Raw genomic sequence first — 7,794 nt, 5'->3', positions numbered from 1 at the left:
ATTATTATTTAGTGCAACCATAGGTACCCGTCCGCCATGCACCAGCATGGCGGACGGGTACCTATGGTTGCACTAAATAATAATAATAATAATAATACCATTTAATTTCAGATGTTCCAGCAGAGGAGGGATGAAACATTTAGGGGGTAATTCATAGAATTTAGCGCACGTGGCACACGTGGCTGGTGCACAGAGTGCGCGTGCAACAGTCTGCGCCAGCCGCGTGCACCACAACCCATTTTAGCGCACAGCGTATTCATGGATTTCAACATCCATAACCAGCCGTGGCGCAGAGCGGCGCAGCGACCCTGCATCAGCGGCAGTAACGCCCCCAACCCGCACCGTGCGCCAAAAACATCGCACAAATCCCTTACATGGTGCAAAGGCCAGTGGACCAGCATAGAGCCCCCCAGCCAGGAAAATGTGTGGAAAATCCCTGCACACCCCTCGGAATACACGTACCCGACTCGCACTATCGAAAACACGTGTAAAACTCCCCACGCACCCCTCGGAATACACGTACCCCGCCTGCACTCGCGAAAACATGTCTAAAAGTCCATGCGCACCCCCGGAATACATGTACCCCGCCCGCACTAGCAAAAACCCGTGTAAAAGTCCACGTGGACCCCGGAATACATGTACCCCGCCCGCACTAGCGAAAACGCATGTAAAAGTCCACATGTACCCCCGGAATACACGTACCTCGCCCGCACTAGAGAAAATGCGTGTAAAAGTCCATGCACACCCCCGGAATACATGTACCCCACCCGCACTAGAGAAAATGCGTGTAAAAGTCCATGCGCACCCCCAGAATACACATACCCCACCCGCACTATCAAAAACACATGTAAAACTCCCCGCGCACCCCCAGAATACACGTAACCCGCTTGCGCTATCGAAAACACGTGTAGAAGTCCACGCGCATCCCCGGAATACGCTAAGGCAGCCCATCCACCCTCCCCATGCCCCACAGGCAGCCCATCCACCCTCCCCATGCCCCACAGGCAGCCCATCTACCCTCCCCATGCCCCACAGGCAACCCATCCACCCTCCCCATGCCCCACAGGCAGCCAACAACACAGGGGACTACCCTACAACCCTGGGCATGCCCTGCGGGCAGCCCACATGGCACCATGCACTCTGGAGCACCGACACATGTCCCCCACCCCCCAGCAGTGACGGGCACCTGCCAGGAGGCCCCGACACATGCCCCCCAAATACCACCCACCCAGCAGTGATGGGAACCTGCCAGCAGGCCCGACTCATGTCCCCTGCACCCCCACCCACCCAGCAGTGACCGGCACCTGCCAGCAGGCCCCGACTCATGTCCCCCAGCCACCCGACACACCCACCCACCCAGCAGTGACGGGCACCTGCCAGCAGGCCCTGACTCATGTCCCACTGCACCCCCAGAAACCAACCCACCCAGCAGTGATGGGCACCTGCCAGTAGGCCCCGACTCATGTCCCCCAGCCACCCACCCACCCAGCAGTGACGGGCACCTGCCAGCTGGCCCCGACTCATGTCCCACTGCACCCCCAGAAACCAACCCACCGAGCAGTGATGGGCACCTGCCAGTAGGCCCCGACTCATGTCTCCCAGCCACCCACACTCCCAGCAGTGACGGGCACCTGCCAGCTGGCCCCGACTCATGTCCCCCTGCACCTCCACCCACCCAACCAACCAACCAACCCAGCAGTGACAGGCACCTGCCAGCAGGCCCGACACATGGCCCACCAAACCACATGTCCTAACAAAACAGACCCATGTCCCTTAATGCCAACCCTAATCCCCCTTGCCCCCCAGTACAAGCATGCAACCATCCACATAACCCACTCCCAAATTACCCATGCCATGACAGTCCTAAATGAACCACCATGCCCATGCAGGAATGCACAACGCAGCCACACAGTGGCAACACATGACTGAGGCAATGTTCATTGAGACATGCACAAAACCAATGATAGAACACAACACCAATCTTGAAGTAAGAATAAATGTATTAAAAACATAATGGACTAACATAGAGGAAATGAAACTTGAAAATCAATGTACAATTACAGATATAACCAAAAAAGAAGTTATTCCAATGAAGAAAAAAAGAATGTGTCATGTTGAATAAAAAGTGGTCCATTGCCAATGTCAATAAGAAAAACATAATACAAATAAAAGAAAACCATTGATCCATGGAAATATTGAAAAAAAAAACTATGTACAAGTCTGCAACTATATACAATGGAAGTCCAAATGGTCCATGATACACAAACAAAAGGAAAAATACAAAATAGTCCTATGGAGAAAAAACGATATGCACGAAGTGGAGCAATGTCCATGAACTCCAAAAAAAAAAAGAAAAAACAAAGGAAACCTAACACTAATGAACTATTTACAAAGGCGGCGGGCATGTCCTACGGCTCACTGTTTGATGTCTAGGGGGTTATGCCATCTACCTCCATATCTCCCTGTGGGGGCTCAGCTGCCCCTTCTGCTGCCGAGGAGTCCACCTCCGACCTCCGCCTCTTGGACCTTCCCTCGGCAGCTGCTGCCACGGAAGCGGCACCAGACTCCTCAGTCCCCGAAGAGATGACAACCCGGGAGGGGAGCTTGGCCTTGCGTCTCAAGTCTGGTGGCGGGATCCCTGCTGCTGTGCTCCAGAGCCCCGTCTCCGCCCTCTTCATCAGTTGACGCTGCAGGCAGGGAGAGACAAAACACAGGCATCAGGGCACTGTAGAATGGTCTGATACACACAAGACATTTGCACATGAGTGGCAGTGTCAAACTTCACAGATGGCATCCAACTCCCCAACACACATATCATTTGAAGCTACACACATGCGCAAATTAACAGTAATTTTGCAGCAGGCAGCAGCATCCATACACATACAACATCATGAATATCCGAAGGTTTGCCTGACGTCACATGCAACACGGGGAGTGCCGAACACATGCACACAGGCCACCAGACATACATGCATCTGTTCATCTGCACCACCTGTCACAGTGTAATCATCAGCAACTATGTCACATCTGCCAATCGGGTTCTCACATGTCTGTGTCACATGCATCCATGGCGTATCACATTCGCACACATGTGAAACACACACACGCACATGTATGCCATGCACATACATGAAGGTGGAAGCAGCATCCATGTGTCACACCACAACCATGCCACAGTACATACACAGAAATGCTAACATGTGTGCATCCCCACATGCATTTGTGCATCATGCATTTTAATACATACACCATTGATGTGCCTCACACAAGACTGGTCTCACATGCGGCAGGCTCATGTCCCTGCACATACACAACCATACATGGGCCTTTCAAGACATATGTCCAAGCTGCACACTCCTGGCACACCTCAACATGCACTGCGTCCAATCAGTACGCATCGACACTTACCGCTCGACTCCAGACAGGTCTGCCTCTCAAGGACCTGGAGGTGGAGCGCTGGGCGTATATGTTCCAGGACACTCATCTGGTTGTCAGTAAGGCGGACCCGGCACCCCTCTGCATCCGGTGCCGGGCCTTGCTGAGGGGCCTGGACCTGAAGTCCTCCTAGCGCTTCTGGACATGTGCCATGTTGCGGGCTGCCACCCCCTCCACGTTTATGGCATCCACAATGTCCTTCCAGATCCTCTTCCGTCCTTCATTAGCGGCTCGTGGTCGTCTGAAGAGGGCATCATAATGCACCAGGACTTGCTCCACCAGGATACCAACTTCTGCGGCACTAAAGCTGGTAGCCCTCTGCCTCTCTGGCTGGGGGTTGCCAGTGCTGTCTGATGTTGTTTCCCCTGACATGGCAACCCCCGAGGAAGGTGTGGGTGGGTAACTGGGTCCTGGTGCTGGGCTGTGGAGCGATGGAACTTCAGTCGGGAGTCTTCTGTTCCAGCAGGGATGGTCACAGCAAGTGGACCCCTGCAGATAGCTGACGTGCAGGCACCAAATGGCAGGGCACGTGGCCAGCAGGCAGGCAGGCAGCAGCAGATGGCAGGTGGGAGTCTGCTCTGGGCTCTGGGGGGCAGGAAAATGGCCTTCTGGGCAGGAGCGTGGTCTTCCGTGTGTTGTCGCGTGGCCTTCCGTGTGTTGTAGCATGGCCAGCTTGATACAGAGTGATTTGGCATGTGAAAAAACAGCACGTCAGCGTATAATTCGAGGAAAGGCCCTTAGTGCGTAAGCGCATATGTGATGTGATATGCACGGGCGTTGCCCTCAGTACGGGTGCATCCGCACGTGTAAAAAATAACAACCTCGTGTGAATGCGTGTAATTTGAGAAAAGGGCCTTAGCGCGTAAGCACGTATGTGACCTTACGCGCGCGGGTGTAGCTTTCAGCACGGGTTAAAGATGAGCACGGGCCAGCAAAATACTGAATGTGCTGTTCGTGGAGACCGACGTGTGTGTTTACTCTGCTGGAATCACACGCAATTACTTCACAGAGTCTGAAGTTGTACCTCTTCTTTTGGTGGGGTATTGCCTACGCGCACAAGCATGTGTGTTTTTTTCCCACTGTGGTTCCCCCTGTGCATGCATACCGTTTAGAGGTCATAGTAGCCCACGTGTTCCATGCGTATATGTTTTTTGTGTTCCTGGGTGCCACACTGTATTGCTGGAGGTAATATTCACGCACGTGTGCTACCGGGGTCGCGTGCACTATTTTTTTTCCTCCAATTTCCTGTCCTTAATTTTTCTTTTACTTTTAATTTTTTGATTTTTTGATTTTTGTGTTTTCTTTTTGGGGGTGCCTGAGCGTTGCGTGACCCGTCATTTCTCCCCAGGGGTCACAGACAGCCTTTCAGGGGCACTGGGATACCTATTCCATCAAGTACCCTGCCCCCTTCTAGCCAATTGTCCAGGACAATTGTTGAGTGAACCTCCCGTAGCCCATTTTCCATCGGTGCCATGGTTGGGAGGCCACCAAAGGCTAACAGAGGCAAAGCTGGGTGTCCTCCCAGGGCTGGACATGGTTGGGCACATGGGCGCAGAGACCAGGGTGGACGGGGAGTCCATGATGGCCAGGGTGGCTACAGGGGTGGAAGAGGCAAGGGTGCCCCTCTGGGACGGGATGCCCAGCCACGTGCTGGTGCAGACATTCCACCACCCCCTGTGGTTCCTGGTGATGCAGCTGTTGCATCACAACCTGGTGCCCATATCAACCAACAGCAATTTACATCTGCTGTCACAGGCCCACGGATGGTGGTAGCTGCAGGTGCAGCTGTGGACACCTCCACCCGGGCTCTGGGTCAGGCAGCGCATGTTGCGTTGTGTGATGAGGACTCCCAGGATGATTTCCATCTTGTCCGGAGGGTGGGCTCATGTGCGTCCACTGTGGCTGTGACTGTGGCACACATATCTGGGGCAGTTATGACATCTGCTGCCCCAAGCAGCCGGGTGGTGGTAACTGCATGTGCAGATGCAGCCAACACTACCCCGGCAGTGACTCAGACCCAAGCCAGACCTTCTGTCCTCATACCAAAACCCACTGCCTTGGTCCAGTCCACCAGTGCCACTGCCCCCACTGATCAGGGCCACATTTCCCCCTCAGGGTAAGTACCATCGTCCAAAAGGAGGAAGCATGCTCCTGCACAAGAGACCGGGACCCCAGACACAGCTCCGGCCTCCGGCACGTCAAGCAAGAAGCCTTTCTACAATCAGGAACTGGACTTCCTTGTGGACTACGTGTCGGAACACGAACACAATATGCTTGTGGGCCCACAGTGCCATACAACGCATCACCAGCGTTGGTTACACTGGCAGCATGTTGCGGATGGTGTGACATCCATGGGATTCCAGGTGCGCACAGCTCAGGACTGCTACAAGTGCTGGAATGAACTCAGATGCAGTGCTAAGCAAAAGTATGCCCCAAATTACACCATGTCTCTGGTGACTGGTGGTGGGCCACCACCAGAGGAGGATGAACTCACTCAGCATGAGGAGATCGCTTCAGAGTTCATCCCGGAAGAACAAATCTGTGGAGTGGGAGAGAGGATGCATTATGATCCATCATCTGTTGAGTATTGATGCGTGTAACTCAATGACATGTCTCTTTGGCATGTGTGACCTGCCCAGCTACAAGTAGGCTCTTTCCTATCTCCAATCTCCCTCACCACCTGTGTTGTTCACCAGGGGTCTTTCCTCTCGGCCCTAATTCATGGAGAGCAAGTGGCAGCTCTTGACTACTGCATTATCATTTATTTTTACAAGTTCCGGTGCTATGCTGATGACAACCAACTCATTTCCTGGCTTACCTTGGCCACCTCTTGTCCCTCCCTTATTTCTGATAGCCTCATTTGCATTTGCTTTTGGTGTACTACCAAAGGTCTCTGTCTGAATGCCAGCAAGACTGGCATCCTCCTCATTGATGCACCTTTGCCATCCTTTGCCATCAATCTTTGGCCAGCCCCACTTGGCCCTCCTCCTGCCTCCACCTGCAAGGCCAAGAACCTCAGGGTCACCTTTGACTCAACACATCCCTTTTACACACACAATTGTGATGTATCTTGGAATGGATTAACTTCTTGCTCCGCCTCCTCAAGGGTACTGTGCCTTCCCTAACATTGTCCTACATGCTCACAGTCTGTCAAGCTCTGGTTCATTCAAGGTTGGGGTACTGTGACAGTCTCTTTCAATATTCGACCTGCCTCCAGCCTCCACCACTAATCCAGTACAGGACTGCAAGACTTGTCCTTGGCCACAAGCCCTGGGATCCTATCTTTCCAGCTCTGTGACCTCTTCATTGGCTACCAGTGGATGCAAGGATGTTACTTCAGATCCTCTGCATTGTGCACAATGTTTTTTTTGGGACTGGGTAGAAAGTACCTTCAACAATCCATCTACCAATTCCATCCCTCTTGAGTCCCTTGCTCCTCTACCCCACACTCCCTCAAGGCCAGTCGTTAATTGAATAAATAAGGTAGGAGCAGATCTGTGTGTACAGATGGGAGCTCACTTTTGAACAGCAAACTGGCCACTTTGAATCTTGAGGAGAGAAATATCTGATTCTGGAAGCACCTCAACACCTTCCTACTTCCTCCTGCATTAGCCCCTCTTCTACCCAGCTGAACAGTTTCCTATGTTGGCACTGTGCCCTGCACACACTCTGTCCATTTACTCAGGTACCTGCTCACCCTGCCTCCTTGCTGCACTGCCTACAGGCCTCCCACATCAATGGGTCCAGTGCGTGTCCGCATACAGTCCAGCACTCTTTGTCTGCACTCATCAGATTTGCCCTGTCCAAAACACTTTGCACTTGCCACTTGCTGGCTGCACTCCCACTTTTTGAATGGACATTCTATCATTGGACTTCATTTTCCTTCTTTGGTCTCCTCTGTTTGGCACGTTCCCCTTCTCCCCCTTCCTGGGTCTTCAACCCTTCATCCCTTCTCCATGCAGTAGCATGTTCTGTATGTCACTGTGCCCAGTATGATAGTTGTTTTGAATTCCTTTTCTCCCTTGTTCCACTCCCGTTGCTTTTTTGCGCTCTGAGCCACTTGTGTACGAGTGCAATCTTGATGAGATGTCACATCATGTCATATGCATCCTTTGTCCTTGGTGCAGTGTGGCTCACTCTGAGTGTGCTGATGGCAGTGGCTCCCCATACACATGGGCTTTAGGCTGTGCACATCTGTATCATGGCCATGGCTCCCCCAGTTACAGGCCCATGACGACTTTTCAACTGGTGTTGTCTTCTACATGCATGGATGTACTATTGATGGTTCCTCACCTCTCCTCCATCATGTCCACTTCTCATCGGCTGTAGTGACATTTGACTGATGAAATGCAATAAACG

This window comes from Ambystoma mexicanum, chromosome 10 (assembly GCF_040938575.1).
Source record: "Ambystoma mexicanum isolate Mex_15411 chromosome 10, UKY_AmexF1_1, whole genome shotgun sequence".
NCBI classification, from domain to species: Eukaryota; Metazoa; Chordata; class Amphibia; order Caudata; family Ambystomatidae; genus Ambystoma; species Ambystoma mexicanum.
This window is presented reverse-complemented; position numbering follows the sequence as displayed.